Here is a 15,959-nt window from a genome sequence, read left to right as displayed (position 1 = left end):
AGTCAAATGGTCATAAAAAAGAGTTAGATAAAAACAAATGAAAAGAAATGGGAGCAATTTAAGTAAAGAATAACTTCCTTTTCATTAGGCTTAACTTGAAACCAGGTATCATATTTATATAAATACTGTGGAAAATATTTAACCTTTTCATAAAGGTTAAGAAACTAACTGATAAGCTTTGTTGGGGAAGTATGTTTAAAGGCTCCCATTAAACTCAAACCGTGCCAGGCAATTTTTCAAATTTTCAAATACAGAACCATTAGAACACTGAAAAGAAGTCCGAAAAGCAGAAGCAATTTCTAGTGAACAAATACAGTTTTTCATTGCAGGAACTGTTGCTACTTTATATATCAGGGAGGACAGAGTGAGTCAAAAAGTCAAAATAACAGCACCTAGGGGAAAGCCTTAAAGATACAATTTAGTCTTCAGTAAAGGCTGAGATAAATTCCTTCAGCTGCTGGTTGGAGGAAGTAAAAGGGGCAAGGTATTTCAGCTGTGGCTTTCTCTATAAATAATATAAGAAACAATTTGAGTAGCAAGGTTACGAGGGGGGGTGGAGGTCTGGGGATGCACGCAGAACTTCTGGAAGACTGGGATAAATTGTTTATAGGGATAAAGATTAGATAACGATACATTGGTGGATTTCCCCTTGGAATAGTGTGACCATATACTTGATCCTCCAAATCAGGACACTTTGGGGAGTGAAAGTGGACAGTGTCGCTAACTCTGCCCTGGCAGAGTTAAACAGACATAAACCGGGACTGTCATGGGAAATCCAGAACACATGGTCACTCTTTGTTTATCTAGTGCCTGACGTATAAAGTGGTCATTTGATAAACACAGGATGAAATGACGGTTTTTCTCATCTCCTCTCTTTCCACCTGTGAATCTTCTGTGTTGTTATCAGAGTTATCTTTCTAAGTCATAGATATGCTTATGTTACTCTCCTCTTAAGAATTGTTGCTATAGGAGACTTTCTGAACCTCAGAACTATTGAACTGTTGACATTTTGGCCCAGGTAATAAGTCCTTGTTGGGGGGCACTGTCCTCTGCTTTGGAGGATGTTTAGTCGCATGCCTAGCCTCTACCCACTAGTTTTGACAACCTCAACGGCTTCCAGACATGGAGAAATATTTCATGGGGCGCACGAGCGCCCCTGGTTGAGAACCACTGGCCATTAGGATAAAGTCCAAATCCAGTTATCACGTCTTGGTGATCAGAACCGGGAGGACACCCTGGCCCCGTCCACAGCCAGCTTATCAATTCTGTGAGATCTGCTCCTCCTTCAAGGCTCAGCCCAAATGCCACTCCCAGAATTAAATTTTCCAGTCTCCCCAGTATGACCTCTTTTGTGCACGTTGCTTACACCAGTGTGCATCCTGATGTGACTAGTTATGGCGTAAAAAGCAGTTTTCCCCATGAACAGCTGGGATAGTTTCTGATACATGGCAAGTATTCTCTTTATATTCCTTGGGGGAAAAAATGAATGGATACTCTTTAATCATGTGTTTGTTATTTTATGAGAATGCCTCGAGGACTCACTGATTCCCCTTTCTTGCTCCTCTGGGCTCTGATCTAGACATCAGCATTGATTCAAAGGTGAGACAAGATTATTTGCAAATTTCTTGCAGGGCACTCAGCATCACCTGAGGCCATCTCTTTCTTAGGGGCCTTCTCTCCCAATCTCCCCCAGCCTGGGGTCCACAGCACCCCTGGGGTGACAGCCCCAGACCTCTGCACCCTGACACCCTCCCCTCCCTGCCGAAGGCCCTGTGGGCTGGGTGACTTTGTCCTCCCCAGGAAGATTTGCATTTAAAAAGGGATGATTGTTAGACCCAAAGAATCAGTGACTTAGTTATATTGGTGGGGTATTGGAGCCCTGATACTGAAAAGGGCTCTCATAGTATTTTTTCTTTTTTTACCTACAGTTGCAACCCAGCATTTTTTAGCAGGAAACAAAAGTGATATTTTAATGGGAAAAAAATGTCTGCCATGTATACATTCTAGAAAATTTTTTGAAAAGGGAAACTTTGTATCCTAGAAATGGAGTCTTCTTGTGAATCCTGGCTGTATAATTAATTGCCAAGGTAAACAGGAGTAAGCCAGGACGTGCTATTTGATGCTCGGTGATCTTATTAGCCAAAATGGGTTAAGAATGAAAGTGCTCCTGCAGCAAATGTTCAGCGGGTGTGAGCCCCTATTTAAGGCTGTAACCACGCCAGGATTTCCTTTTTGAGGCCAAGCAGAATCTGGTCTGAAAACATGAACACAACAGGAATGCTTCTGGTCACCAGAGGGTCCCCACTGAATTTTCTGACAAACATCGCCCATACACTGCATCTACACAAGGGAGAATTTATGTAACATTTTTTTCCCCTAGTTACTTTGACAATTCCAACCCTCACTTTCTCCTCTGCTCAGATCCGCATCTGAGAAGCGAACCACGACGACATACCATTTTATAGATGGGACTGATTAAAACCAGCTCTCCCTACAGGTCCCATCATGTGGAAAACACACGGTTTTTGTCAAGAGCCCAGCTACTAGCAGAAAGGGTTTTGATGCTATTGCTAGTAAGAAATTAGTAACTGGATCCTTGGTCTGGTTTACACCAACTTTGTAATTATACTGTTTCAGTGGTAAACCAGACCCCTGGGCCAAGGGTAATTTAGAAATTCTAGCTCTGTATTCTTCTTTCCCTTTTCTTTAATGTTCATCTTTGCTGCTTCTCCATCTTGTCCTTCAAACATATCATGTTCCTCCGTTCCCTCCTTGCCCTTGGCCCCCTCTTGCTGTGACCCTCTGTCACAAAAGGACAAAGGCGTCTTGTGGCCCCTTAGCCTGAGAAATTGCAGGTGACGATCGAAGCTGTTGAGGCACACATCTGATTATGGGATGTGTGTGCTCCTCGGCAGGGGTGTCACCGGTTTGCCTGTGGGACTGAGGGTGAACATGTGGCTTTTTATTGTGCTCGGGCTGCGTGTGTGTCGCAGACGCTAGTGTCTCTTTTCTAAGGCAAGAACACACTGGAGATTCCTTTCTTGAACTCTTGAGCTCCTCCTGAGTCTGTAATCTTTTTGTACTCAAAGCCCTTTTGATATAGAGATTGATTCAATATTGAAAACCAAAGCCGGGGCATCCCTGGTGAAAATTTTCTGGCCTTGCTTGATTTTTACATCATGTTCTCATCTCCCTGTTTCCTTCCTCCATCTGCCCCTATTCTTTTTTCCTTCCCCCTCCCCTCAGCCCGGCTGCGCCACACCCCCCAGCCTGCTCCCCCTTTAAGCTGTATTTTGGGATGGTTTAAAAAAACGAAAAACCCCAGCCTCTTAAATATACCTTGAAATCCTACATTTTCATTTTAGCTGAAAGTTCTCCAAACCGTATGCATTTCAGTTGAACAACTCCTCCAGCTGGCCCCGCTCTGCGAAAGGCCCTTTTTATACCTGACCAGAATTTTCAGAGTAGGCTGGAATTATGTTGATTTCTCCAAAGTCTTTAAAGGGATCCACCGAAACCAAATTTCAGATTGTTCTTTCTCATGGCACACTAGCTGTGGTTGTTTCATTCTAACAAACTTGATAGTGTTTCTCTCCAGAATTGCTCTTCTTTTTTCTCTTTTCTTTCCTCCCTCCTTTCCCCCTCCCTTCCTTTCTTCCTTTCCTCCTTTCTTCCTTTCCTTCCTCCTTCACTCCTCCCTCCTTCTCTCCCGCCCTCCTCCGGATTCTCCCGTCCACGCTGTCTCCTTGCACCGTTGCTCTGCTCCCGGGAGGATGCTCCGTCCCCGGGTCCCCCTGCAGCTCTGAGGCTGTTTCTGCTGGAGGGTTTGCTCTCACATGGCGCTCGGCACTCCTGGAAGACAGGGGCAGCCAAAGTTTCCTTCAGAGACAGCTGTTTTCCATTTCAGGAGTCTCAACATTGTGGCTTTGTTGATTGTCTTTTCACCTCCAGATTTGCTTTTACTTCTGGCTGAAACATAACCAACCGTTTTCACCAAGGCCCCAGCGCCCCCGTCGGCCCTCCCGCTGCAGCTGTGAGTGCTGCTGGCCGGGCCACCCCTGCCCCAGGGGGCATGAAGGCACGATGCCCACCGGTGAGGGCAGTCGGTTGATCGAGTTATTACTAAATGGCTTTTCAAGTCTTCTAAGAGGGGCGTGGGCTCTACAGATTGTCAGCGCCCGGTCCCCAGCCCAGAGAGAAAGCGCAAACGCACAGGAGTCCTGCGAACGGCCGTCCTCATGGCTAAACCTTGGACACCAACCACAGGCCCCAGCTTGGTGGGGCGACCCCTTTGTGTGGAATGTTTGCCTGTTTTAAGTGAAAACATTCCAGGATGGGAACGCTTATTCCGAGAGTGGAATGCTTTGTAGTTCCTGATGCTTGGGTGGCAGAACTGGAGTGTTAATAATAAAGGAGAACGCTCCTTCAAGAACGTGGTTTTCTGCTCCCAGGTTGCACTTCCTCAAGGGCCTCAGAAAAGACCATTATTTTAATACTTTTCCTGTAAGCAACTGGATCAAAAGGAAGCAGGGTTATCTGCATTGTCTACATGCCAAGTTAGGTTGCACACGTATTAACTCGTGCATAGTTTCAATTACCATGGAGATTCTTGGATATATACATACAAGTCTCTATATTTATATTTATACACACCTATACATGTAATAGAGAAATACAGGGAGGTTATAAATATATAACCTCTCTGTGATGTATAAAAATCTCTGAGGTTGTTTTTATATGCCTGCATATTTAGTCTGGTTCTGCAAATCCCCATGTGACATCAGATGTCGTCTCGGCGTCTCCATTTAGCCATCTTTAAAATGAAGGTGGTCCCAGGTGTGCTCTGTGGGGAGGCACTGCTACGCGGACCACTGTCCCCCTTCCGCAGCACTGCTCCCCAGACGTGGTAGAGTCTCAGTGCAAAGTGACATGCCAATGCAGAATATAAACCACGCAATTCCTAAGGGTGCATAAGGTCCTGACAGTCTGTGATTTCCGTGTTTTTAGACACCTCTCTCAGGAAGTTCCTGGTGGCGGGAGGAGGGAAATTACCACCTGAAAGGCATGTTGCTGTGGAAGACGACACGGCATTCTGAGTATCACTCGCCTGCCCTCCTGAAGAATGGACGCTGCCCAGACTGGTTTCCTCTCTTCCTGGGAGACCTTGACCAGCCAGCTGGGTGGCAGGTGAGGGGCAGATTTACTCCAGCTCGACTTTAGCCAGACTTCAACTCAGGCTTGTGCAACGTACTTATCAGTAAACCTTGGCCAGGGTTCTTTCTCCTGACGCCCGAATTACTAACGTACCTCATTGCCATCTGTCTTGCCCACGCTGCCAGTTTGAACCTCTTCGATGTTCCGCCTTCCTTTGAAAGCCAAGAGCAGCTCTCCATTGTTCTGTTCATTCTCAAGCCCTCATCTTGGCATCAGGCTTCTGTGGATCTTCTGCCACCTTTTCCTTCCAACTTTGTTTCTAGGAGCCTCCCACAGACCCACTTCTCCCGGAAGGGGAGTCTAATTGCTCTATCCCTCCCAGAGGTCCCCCCACATTATATTAGTTCTTGCCCAGGGCTGTTACCCTCCTCCCATTGGATACTTCCTATCCTAATCCTATCCTAATCCTAATCCTAATTCTAATCCTGTACTTCTTTTAATGCTCAGATCAGGACCTGCCTCCTCCACTCGGGTCTCCCAGGTGAGCCTGGGGTGGTGGGAATGCCTATTTTTCAAGGCACTTGTAATCTGTTGAACACTGTCTTGCACTTATTCCTCCCAGCCCCAGCCCAATCCATAGAGCTCCTGGAGGGATGAGGAAGAACTGGGAGGGTGTTTGGGGAGACCCACGGGGGATTAAACTCTGGAAACCAGGATGACGGGGGAAAGCTTAGGGGAAGTAGAGGTATTTCATTTGAAGGAGACAAAGTAGAAGGTAATTTTACAAGAGGCTGTAAGTACATGATGCAGAGCAGGTGTTGAGTCTGCTTCTCTGCTGACACTGAGTGTAGGAAAATAGGAATGGTTTGCTAGGGAGGTGGTGAAGCTTCTTTTGCTGCATTGGATTGTAAAGATTGGTTCGGTCCTCATTTGTCTATGACCAAGTGCAGAGATTTGAAAACATGCTCCCTTTCGCAACCCCATGGTCCTTTTAGCCCAAGGAATTAATGTTTCTAAAATAAGCCAGTGGATCGTTGACTTGATAAAATGCAAATACGTTTAAAAAAAAAATTGTTAACATACTGGTATTTAGAAGACAATTTTGCAATCCCATGAAAATTCTCCTATATTTCTCTAAATCTAGGAAATGACAGCAATATTAAAATTTGGTTAATAGCTCTGGTATGAGGGTATGAGTTATAAAATGATCAGTTATAAAAACAGATCATAGATGCGGCAGTACTTTCACAAAGTTCAGAAGTCCCACGAAGGAGAGAAATTTTTATTTTTCGAAATCATCTATTTTTGACTTGGTCATTCTATCTAACTAAACCATCACATAAATGACAGTCAGCCTTTCTACCTGGAGGGTACATTTGGCCCAAACAATAGGTTGGGCATTGCCCTTTGCTTGTCTTGTCAAGACTTATCGAACCAAACCTTTGCCTCTGGCAGGGACCCTCTTAGTGCAGCTTTTACATGGATTCTTGGGTAAAGTGTTTCTTCATCACAGTTACTTTACCTCCATTTTATAGGGAGCTCTATTCTGAGATCAAAGACAACCTGCAGCCATTTATGAGAAAAGGAGAGGTGGGAGCGGGATGCTATGTTAAGGGTGGTTCTAAAGTCTCCAGTTGACTCCTGCAGAATTGGTTGGGACAAAGTACAGTGCCCAGGTGTGGTCCCCTGGGACCTCTGGCACCGACCTTCACCCAGAGACTGGCCCACGCTTCCCAGCGCTGGCTGAGCCTCGGGTGCCCTGGGCTCCTGATGAACCACACAGGCTCCTAACCAGTCCCCTGTGGACCCAACAGCCAGGAGCACCACTGAATTAGGCTCCTTAACCTCTCCCTTTTCCCTACAAATATATTTTTCACAGAGCTCCAGGCCAAGCATGTGGTTAATCCCAACCCCGGTGCATTCATTGGTGCAGAATGAAGGAGAAGTTTACAAGAATGAGAAGGCTTCGGACGGAAGCCTACATCCATTACATTCTTTTGGAAAAGATTTGTCCTTGTACAGTTCTCAGAGAGATTTTGGGAGAAACATTTCAGAGTACTGGAGTAAACAGGAAGGAAAAGATTGACTTTTATTGCTTGCTGGTTTAAAGTGAAAAAAAAACTTTTTTCTTTATATTTGGACTCCCCTTCCCCCTGTCCTTTTTTTTTTTCTCCCCCTCCCCTAGAGCTCTGTCAAGCTATTTTTAGGAGGGGTGGGTGTTTGGTTTTGGGGAACAATGAAAAGCATGATATCTCCCTGCTATTTCGCTAGAGTAAGAGGGCCACGCCAGGCTGGGTTGGTTTAGGTTTGGGCTGTGTATTTAGGAGCAGAGTGGTGTCTTTTTCTAACTTGGCTTCACTTGGGCCTGCAACTCTTCACTGGAGATGGGAAGATAATATTTATTCAAAGCTAATTTGTAAACTTCATTTTCAGTTTAAGGTCTAAACTCCAAACCACTGTTCTATCCTTAAAGTCAGCAACCCAGAGACTCTGGTTTCTTCTGGAAGCATTTTGAAAGGGATCGGGGTGGAAAACGACCCTTTTTGGGCCCCAGGGCCCCACCCCCAACTGCCCACTCTATTTTAGGTCATCCCTGTGCTCTCACTTGGGAAAGCAAATCCTTCTCCTGAACTGGCTGCTGATAAGGTTGCTGCAGCAGAGCTAACTCACTGGTTTGTTTAGAATTCACAGTGGATTCTTCTCCTCCCTGCCTGGCATGGTCAGCAACTCCTATTTGAAATGTTCCCTCTGAAGATTCCTATGCTTCTTACATTTCCCAAATGGAAGGTGTCAGTCCTAATAAACATTCAGCTTAAAGGACTTGCCCCCAACTTTTATCACCAAGGAGATGAAAGCCCACCTTTGTGTGGGACACGTAAAGGACACCGATGATGCCTGTTGTCTCGTTTTCTGAACTCACTCCCAGCTTTTTATTGTGACAAGAACCATTTTGCTCTGTTGCCATAACCTCTTTATGGGTCTCTGATGGATGGCTATTTTTTTGGCAGGCTTGAGATAAACCCGGGTCAAGGAAACAGCTTGCATTTGTCTCTTCAAGCCCAGCTCGTCCTTGCCATATCATTTCATTATTTCCTTTCCTCTTATCTTCAAACATTCCCTCAAAGCAGAGCCTGACGAGACAGGAAGGTTGGCGAAGGTCTGGCAAGGAGACTGTTTTTCTTCGTGTTCTAAAATGGACTCTTTTCCTCCCTCCCCTTCCCCCTCATCCCACCCCCAACCTTTCTTTTTTTCTATTACCGACTCCTGGGGCCCTCTCCAAAGCTGATGGAAAAAAACCCAGTGAAGCCGTCCTTTTCCGAGTTAAAGAAGGGTCTCTAAGAGGTTTCTAATCAGCTCACTGTCAGCCTGTTTCCTCTGATCAGCTTAAATAGGGCCACTTGAAGCTCACAACTGCCAAAACTCGTGCTCTGATTGAAGCATGGGAGCATTTGAGAAGCATTTATGAACTTGCGTCCACGATTGTCTAAGGGAGGCTGGGAGGGACTTGTTCAACAAAGCCTTTCTTCTTGATTAAATTAGCTCTTCCCACCAACAGGATGAGGAATTTCCATTCTGCAAGCTGCTCTCTCTTTTCTATTTCACCCAGCCTCCCTCCCCCACCAGCAAAATGTAAACTTGACTCGGGTCCTCAGCCGAGCTCGGCTTTTGTGAATGAAGCCCCCTGAAAGCTGATCATAAACATCTTGGTAGAGCTGAACCGTTTAACCTCTCAAGGATGGCATCCTGTTTATATTATACGTAAAAAAAAAAAAGTAAGATATGTTATCTTTGGCCTATGTGGACGTGGCTGCCCAGTTCAATTTTCTAATCGAGGTTTCCCTGCTCCGTCTTTGGGAAAGAAGGGCTTTGTTAAACATTAGCCCTTGACATGAGTATGTCCATTTCAGCAAAATTAATAAGAGCTAGCATTTTTCTTCCTTCCAAATCGCCCCTGTCAGTAATTAACATCGCCTTTCATTACTCAACTTGAAAGCCCTCTTGGAGCAGCTCCCCCTGAACTTGCCCTGGCTTTGTTCAACTGTGGCCTCTGCTGGGAAAGACCTAAACCCAGAAAAAGTCCCCAGACGCTTAGGGAAGTGCCCCCAGAAGATGGTTCAACAAATATTTACTGTGTGCCTACTGTGGGGACTGCAAAGTGGAATCAGACTGAGACCCTGATGGAAAGGAAACTGGGAGAAGACATAAAGAGGGGTTTGTTTAACGTAATCCTAATAGGACACAGACAGCGATGGCCACTGTGGGACAAGGTGGGGGAGTGTCAAGAACTGTGGGGGAGCAGGGCAGGGAGGGCAACGGAGCTGGGGGTCTGGGGCCACAGCGAAGGAGGTGACCCTTGAGAGGAGCATAAATTGGGGTTCAGAGCCAAAAAGCGGCATAAAGGTTCAAAGGAGCTTTCCTTACTTTTCCTTTAGGGAAAGGGGGAAACAGCATTTCATAGAGAATATGCAAATTTAAGGCCCAAGAGGAAAAATAGACATGCCATTTTAGGGGGGGAGTTGAGTTAGATTTCATATCCTGCATTTCCTTCCCCACGAACTCCCCAGTGTAAAGTGGCCATCAGGACAAATCCAAATGCCCAATAACAGGGGACAGTTTGAATAAAGTATGGCGCAGCATATGATGGGATCTAATTGCAATGGTGAAGGCGATATTTTACAGTTTGTAAAAAAAAAAATCGTTGTGATCTCATTTTTGGGACGCATAAAAATATATACATTGAAAAGTAGGGACTAGAAGACTACTAAAATGACATAGTGGTTATCAGTGGGTGCTGGAATAACACGTGATTTGATTTTTTTCTTCTTTGTAATTTTTAGTATTTTCCAAACTGTCCACAATAGAATGTAGTACTTTTGTCGTCATGTAAAATGCTATTAAAAAATAAAGATGCTGAGGGAAAAAAGGACTTCTTTACTAAGTTGAGTGCTTAAATACAGATGACACTTAGGGCGCTGTCCCCTCCCCATGCCACGTTTGACATGTCCGTTTAAACAAACAGATGGGATGAAAAAACACCACCCTGCAATCAGAACCAAACACAGGAATCTGTTTTAAATAGCAATGACTGTCATTCAATATGTTAGATGGAAGACTTCCCTAAGTTATGTTTTTTGAAAATTATTCTGCTAATTCTTTTAGGAATGTTTATAGTGAAAGAATCATTTCTCTCTGCCTCTGATGGACGTTAGCTCTAGTAGGTTCCCTGTTCTGAATTATTCAAGGGTCAAAAACCTGTTGCAAAGGTTGTCACTTTTTTTTTTTTTTTTTGGTAAATCCTTTGTTATTGTCCTCCTGCTCAAGCCTTACGTTATAAAAATGTAAAGGCCAGTTATTCGTAATGGCAGCCTTCACAAACAAACACCAATAAATGTCTTTATCTTTATCTATTATTCTGTGTTCTTCTTTTGCTCAAATTACATAAATCAGATAAGCTTCTTTATTTCACCATTGGTGGTAAAGTGTGGAAAGTCGCTCAAATTGTGATGCAGCCATGCAACAGGTCCTGAGAGGAAATAGCTTCTGCTTTCATTCAAATCCTGTCCCTGATCATTTGCAATAGAAAGCTGAATTGAGGGTGGGAGCGGGGGGGGGGGGGGGGGGGGGGGGGGCAGTGAGGGGGAAGGGAATGCGGAGAAATAGAAAAATGCCATCCTGTAGTTTAGGTTAAAATTGCCTCTCAGCTTCTTTGGCATTTTGGATCACGGATGCCTGGCGAATGCAAGGATTCCTTAATTACAGAAAGAACCGCTCCTGCAGGGGCCCATCCCCACAGACCTGGGCCGTTTCTGACGTCTGAGTCACTCAAAATTGTGGGGCAGAGACATATAAACAGAATGAGAATGCTGTGTACCCTAAGCACGCAACTTTTAAAATGGCTTTGGTCCTTGGAAGCAGGTTCCTCTTCTTGTCCTCCTTATGAACACTTAGAAAAATACAAAAATGAACTCAAGGAAATGCTTCTGTCTTCGCCGTGAAAGGATTCAAGGACCGCCTGGCCTTGGCGGTTTGACAAGAGCTTAGCTGCTTGCTGAGAAGTCGGAGGTCACCGGGGGCAGGGGGAAGGCTCTAGAAGCAGTGAAGCTGGTAACTGGTTTTGGAACCACCCAGTCTAGGCTGGCCCCAGGCTGGGAGCCAGGGGGAGCAGCGTGGTGCAGGGCAGAGCTGCTTGTCCTTGTCCTTGGCAAAGTCTCAGGGGTTTCAAGTTCCCAGATCTGTTGTGCACCAACAGAGTGTCCCAGATGTTTAGGAAAAATTTCTCCTCTCATTTCCTTGTCTTGCTCTCCAGGATTTCATGCAACTTATAGGAAATACAAATTAAAAATGTAAACAAAAGCAGGATCAGGTGGATGGGAGGGAGAAAAATACGGATTTGCTGTGGTTCACCCAAAGGGTTACTGCTGAGATTTCTGGTATCAAAACAAACCAAAAACAAAACAAAACAAAACAAAACATGGGGGTGGCGGGAGGATGCAAAAAAAGTTGCATTTTTTTTGTCCTTTGTGAGAAAAAAGCACAGGGTGGCAGGGAAAGCAACCACTTTCCTAGCACTTGATAGTAAAGTTCTATGGCTTTATATAGAAGACACTGAGAAATGTGGTTGAAAATGTAGTCAAGAAATTTATGTAAGTACTTGAGTTTGCCTGTAAACTTTTTGGCTTTCCTAGCCATAAAACCTTGGTTGTTAAAATTTATTCACACTAATCTCCATCCTGTAGTTCCTCCTACAGGGATTAACAATATAAAAGTCAATAACTTTGTGTATCTACAATAGACAAGTAGAATTGCACAGGCAGGTGCTGAACAAATATTTGCTGAATGAATGGATGACAATTAGTAATCTGATGTACTATCGATCAATAAATTAGAAGTAAATTAGGAAATGTCATGAAAATATTTGAATTTCAATAATGAAAAAAATCTAAAAATAAACCTACTATGAAAAAAAATGTTTCAGTTTTATTGAAAGACAGAAGAAAACCTGAATAAAGACATGCATACATGTTCTTGGATGGGAAGACTCAAAAATGTGAAGGTGTCAGTTCTCCCTTCAATAATCTGTTAATTAAATGCAATCCCAAGGAAAATTACAACAGGATGTTTTATGAAACTTGCCAAGCTGATATGCCAGATTATATAGAATAGAAGTTGCACAAGGTGAATCAATCAAAGGATTATTGAAAAAGTTGACAGTGGTAGGAGATTTGAAATTGAAACATCTTTAAAATGGTGGTAATTAAAACAGTGTTCTGAACAGGGAATGGAGAAATTAGATTAACTGGACAGGATAGTCTATAAATGGAGCTGTGCAAGGATACAAAGGATTGTAGTGTCAAACAAAGGTGGTACATCAAACTATGGAGAAGTTATGATTTATTCAATGAATAGGGTTGGGACAAGAAACAAAAAGAAAATTTCAACCTCACAACAAACATAAAAACATTTCATACAATTAAAGAGCTAAATCTAAGCGGGGAAATCTATAAAGGTATTTGGAAAAATTAAAAAACTATACTTTTTAGATGGACAAAGTCTTTTTAAGCAAGATACAAAACACAGAAATCATTGAAGATAAAGTTTTTTAAAAGTTATATTAAGAAAGTAAGCATTAATACAGTGAAATATAAAAAATAGGAACAACAGTTTTGGACAAAATATTTGCAAGTTTCAGGATAGATTAGGGTTATTGTCCATAATATCTTAAAGAGCTCATACAAATAAATATAAGAAAGGAAAAAACAAAAGAAGATGGGCAAAGATATACAAAGTCACACAGTTAAATGAAAATGACCAACTTACATATGAAAAAATGCTTAATCTCATGAGTAAATCATGAACAAAAATGAAAGTAACAGTAATAATTTTTCACCCATCAGATTGGTAACATAAAAAAAATTCTATATAAATCTCTCTGTAGAAAGATTTATGATACATTTTATGTGAAAAAGTAAGCATTACATGAAAAAGTAAGCATTGAATAATACCTACGGTTTAGTTTATGGAGTTAGTATAAATGATACCTCCTGTGCATGTATGTGTGTGTGTGTGAGCATGTGTGTACACATGGACTGATATAGACAACTACACAGTACAAAAGTTCTGGAAATTACACAGCAAACTGTTTATAGCGACACCATGGGGGAGGGCTTGTAATTGGGAATGGGGTAAAGGCATCTCTTTTTTTTGTACTCTGTGTGTCTGGACTGTGAACATTTTAAGGAATTTATCGATTCTTACTTAAGTAATTGAACATTGTTTTTAAAAAGGCAACATATAATGAGCTGGTGCATTTTTTCATAAGACATTCTATACAAATTTCAGTAAGGTAGAAGGCTTAGGGAAGTCATAGTCATCAGGGTAAACGGAGCCTCTCTCTCCTTCTAGAAAGGAGGATTTATTTCCCTAAATATCACAACCTCTCCCTTCCCAGTGAGGATAGGCAGGCTCCCAGGAGATGTGTTATAAGCTCTGTAGTAATGGAGGGATATGGATAGCCGAAACCCAATGTCTGTACCTCACATTTTGGCCACTGGTTTTACTTCCTCTCCACCCAAGCTGATATTTTAAAACTTGACTGCCCTTCGTTCCTCTGCTCTCCTCGGGTTTACAGAATTGTAAGAAGCAGTCAGTGAGGAACGGGATGTGGACAACTCACCCAGGACAGTTAGTTCCTGGTTGACTGGAAACTGGCTAGTTGGATTTCATCCTCCTCCCAAGAAAAAAAAGTTCCCCTAGGTGGCCTGGTGGTAAATCAATATCCAACAACCCTCTCCCCCGTCAGAATGTGTAATGCTCCCAAAATGAGACACGTCTGTAGGCCCCTTGGGCATCTTTGTTTGAATGACCCTCTTTTTTTCCCCTCCTGACCTGTACTCTCCACACTGTATATCAAAAACCAGAAGCTTTTATTTCCCACCCTTTAGGAAGTTCATTTGTGTTTTACTCATTCCATTCAACCCCTGCATCTGTGTCCTATGCAGAAGAAAGAATTAGTGTTTAAAAAATGGCCCTTGAACAAAGAGCACCAAAATGAACTCCCGGCTCTTCCTGCCGCCCCCCGGGGTGTTTCTCTTACAGCTTACCCACAGTCATTAAAAGCAGAGAATTAGCTGAACTGATATCCAATAAAGTCACAGTTGATTTATGTCCCTGTGAAAGTGCTTACCCAATATCCTTTCAAATGAATTTTTAAATGAGTGCTTTTGCAGGGGAGTGTGTATGTGTAATAGGGAACTTCCTTTAAACATATTGAAATACCTATCATAGTTTTAGGGGATTTGTTTACAGATACAGCATTATGATACCAAATTGCATATCACAGAGAAAACCATTCTCCTTACATTAGAATAAAGGTCTGTGCAGTGGCTAGCTCACTATTTTGTCTAATTTAAATTATTCCTCCCTTTTAGGAATCATTCCTCTTGCCTGCTGTGTAATTCTGAAGAGTCAGTCAATTGAGAGGCTACAGCTCCACTCCTACAGAGCATGGGCATGGAACCCAAGCAGGCTAGACAGAAACCTCTTTCAGTCACTGATATGGGATGCTTAGAGGGAGTGGTCTCTGCTGCACGTGCGGAGCATCTTTCTTACCACATGGGTAGGGTCTGCCTGAAAATGACATCAACACAGAGGAAAGAAGAACCAAGAGATAGACAGACAGATGATAGCAAGCTACCTGGCTGGCTGGCTGGCTGGACAGATGGTAAGATAGATAGATGGATAGACAGATAGATAGATAGACGGATGCATTGATGGATGGAGGGATGGATGGAGGGATGGATGGGTGGATGATGGATGGATAGATGATAGACAGATAAATGCATGGATGGATGGAGATATGGATGCATATATGGATAGACGGATGCATGCATGGATGGAGGGATGGACAGATGAGGGATGGATAGATGATAGATGCATGGATGGATGGAGGGATGGATGGGCAGATGAGGGATGGTTAGATGATAGATAGATGGATGGGTGGATATCTGATGATGTAATTTGACCCCTGGAGCAAATCATACCTGAAGAGTCACCTCTTGGACTTCCCAATTACCTGAATCATAAATTTCCTCTCATGCCTGAGCTAGTTTGAGTCAGTGCTGCTGAATGACTACAGTGATTGGTGGTTCCTGAAGGGTCTCTATAGCTCTGTGCTAATTTGCAGATTCTGCACTTTAGGCTGGAATCAAGGGTTATCTTCTGGTTCCTAACGTTGTTGAGGTAGGAGTACAATTGGGCACCAGGGCCTGAAGGCCATGACCCAGGGGCAGAAGGAAGCCTGTCCTGAAGCTGAGATAAGGGGAATGTCGCTCTCCATGCAGGCTAACCGAGCTGGTGGAAATGTACAGGAAGACTTGTGGGGGAAGAAGAGGATGTGGGTTATGGCCGATGTCCCTTTCAGCTGGAGCTGGTCTTAATCAACGAAAGAAACCCCTACAGCAGCAATGGAATCCCCCCTCAGCTGAATGTGTTTAAAATGTTTTACAACTTCCCTTTGCCCTTTCCTCTTCCAGTCTTGCTCTTACCTCCTTATCTATTCTTTCCAAGACTTAAAAAGCGAGACAAACAAACCTCAGTGGTATAGGGTTTCTTATCCCTTTACTCCCCTTGCCAGCTGGGAGCACATTTCTTAGCATGCTACCCTGTCGATTCTCTGCATCTGCCACGAGCTTTGCTTTTCTTTCTGTGTCTCTCTCCCTCCCCTGTCCCTATGTCCCTAACTCCTTCTACCCTTCTTTCTGTTTTTCTCTCGTCCATCTCCATCTCCATCCTTTGCACACCCCCCC

The sequence above is a fragment of the Choloepus didactylus genome, chromosome 5, assembly GCF_015220235.1.
Source record: "Choloepus didactylus isolate mChoDid1 chromosome 5, mChoDid1.pri, whole genome shotgun sequence".
Taxonomy (NCBI): Eukaryota; Metazoa; Chordata; class Mammalia; order Pilosa; family Megalonychidae; genus Choloepus; species Choloepus didactylus.
This window is presented reverse-complemented; position numbering follows the sequence as displayed.